This window comes from Gavialis gangeticus, unplaced genomic scaffold, assembly GCF_001723915.1.
Source record: "Gavialis gangeticus isolate Ggan-Ray unplaced genomic scaffold, GavGan_comp1, whole genome shotgun sequence".
In the NCBI taxonomy this organism is placed as follows: Eukaryota; Metazoa; Chordata; order Crocodylia; family Gavialidae; genus Gavialis; species Gavialis gangeticus.
This window is the reverse complement of record NW_017728993.1, coordinates 41,721,135-41,723,288: the sequence shown is the minus strand read 5'-3', so window position 1 is coordinate 41,723,288 and position 2,154 is coordinate 41,721,135. Positions and strand designations below refer to the sequence as shown.

The 2,154-nt window shown below is 40.6% G+C and overlaps 1 protein-coding gene across 4 annotated transcripts in view; it reads left to right on the top strand.

Annotated features, from left to right (window-relative positions):
- BCAR3 (breast cancer anti-estrogen resistance 3) overlaps positions 1 to 2,154 on the top strand; it is a 174,620-nt gene that overhangs the window by 62,361 nt on the left and 110,105 nt on the right. The gene's annotated exons all lie outside the window — the stretch shown is intronic.

Genomic DNA, 2,154 nt, shown 5'->3' with positions numbered 1-2,154 from the left:
CCCCCCCCCCCCCAAATCAAAGTTTTAGGGTCCAGACTTCAGGATCAGTGGACTTCTTGTGCAGTATGATCCTCATTTTACGTTACCTTTCCCTGCAAGGCACTTACATTTCCAGGGAATAATGTGCATTTCAGTTGCATGATGTGGCAAGGCCAAATGAAGATATTTTGAATGCAACTTTTTGCTGAGTCTTAATAAATATTTCCTCTTTATGTGACTTTCTTCATTCTTGGCACTCAGTGCATCCTAGAGATAGGGGAATTGAGGAACAGAAAAGTCAAGTGAAACCTAAGCTACCATTTTACAATAGCTCAAAGCTGAAATCAAATACAACTAATAGTTTTTTATGTGCTTTCCATTGACTCAGAATAATAAGTATAAAGAGCTGTTCAACTATGTTGTCAGCTTGCCTTAATCTAGGATAAAGATTAACCATCATTTTTATTGTAGGAAAAGAGTGCAGGTACATCTTGACAGCTTTTCAGGAGTGTTTCAAAGTACTGATCTATCTGTAATCTCATGTTTCTGACATTTGACAGACTCACACTTGTTATTGATAGAGGCTTGGAGCCTTTGAACTCTTGCTTGTGCCCTTTCCACTACTCCTTTTATCATATCAACTTGGAGATTTCCCCCAACCTTTGTGTTCTTTTCCAAGTCTCCGGGCTTATTTGAAGTAGAGGCTGTTGCATTAATTTATTTTATAATACTTGCGTTCATCCAGAAGGAGTCATCTCACAGAGAATTTAATCAGAGCAATTTCTGGTGTGGGAATTTTCATTTGATTTATTATTATATTTGTTATTTTACCCTATAGTAAAAATTTCAACTGCATATAGGGAGATATCAAAACAAAATCTAGCAGCCTAAGAAATCATCTCATATTAGTTTTCAGCAACTGTGCTTATACTCCTAGTTCCTGACCCACTTAGGGTTTATCAGCCATGTTTTGTTTTTTAATTTCTTGTTGCTGCACAGAAATGTAAATATGGAATGACACTGAGCCCTCCATTCAAGGGTAGATGTTTGTCTGTACCAGTTGCATTGTAGGACTGGAGTTTATCTGATTATACATGAGGAAATAATGAAAATGGCCAAACATGAAGTGCTGACAAAGTGTAAAACCAACTGGAAAAAATGAGATTTTTTTTTCCTTTGTAATTTTACTTCTGTAATAATGTTGGGTGTTACTTGTCACAACTATAAGTAACATGGTTGCAGACACAGGGATTTTAAGTTGGTTGAGGCCCTTGAAATGTCCCAGAACAGAAGCAGTTTTATTTCAGTTGACTGCATGTCACTATAGCTGAGCTGCCTGTGTTGCAGAGAGGGCTATTAGGAACGGGGTTAAGATGAGGAGAAAGCTGGTAAGGGATGGCATAATGAAACTAAGTAGAATACTTAGGCAACCTGATCCAAAGCCCAGTGAAGTCAACAAATATCTTTCTATTTGATGTCTCTTTATAGCTGAGTTAGGTTAGTTCTTGAATAATCAGAAGCAGTCTTTACTCTCTGGTGACAGGCTGGAAGTGGGATAGGGATATTGCACTATAGATGAAACCACTAAGACTCATCCTCAATCTAGCATTATAATATACAGAATTGACTTTGTTATTCTCTAAATAGAAGCAAGTAATTGGTTTCTAAGAGTTATTTTTCTTGTCCAGTAAGTAGGGTAGCTGTATGTCAGCAAGCAACAGTACTAGCGGACCCAGATGACCTTCATCTGCCAGTGCTGCGGGAATTGGCTGGTGTCATTGCGGAGCCATTGGCACAGCTGTTCGAAGACTCCTGGTGCTTGGGCCAAGTCCCCGAGGACTGGAAAAGGGCCGATGTGGTCCCTAGTTTCAAGAAGGGGAGGAAGGAAGAGCCTGGCAACTACAGGCCAGTCAGCCTCACTTCTATTCAGGGGAAGGTCTTTGAAAAAATTATCAAGGGCCACATTTGTGAGAGCCCTGCAGGGGAAGTGGTGTTGTGGGGTAACCAGCATGGGTTTGTGCAAGGCCAATCCTGCCTGACTAACCTGGTCTCTTTCTATGACCAGGTAACAAAGAGCTTAGATGGGAAGGAGGAAGTCGATGTCATCTTCTTGGACTTCCAGAAGGCCTTTGACACACTGTCCCACCCAATTCTGGTGGGCAAGCTGAGGGACTG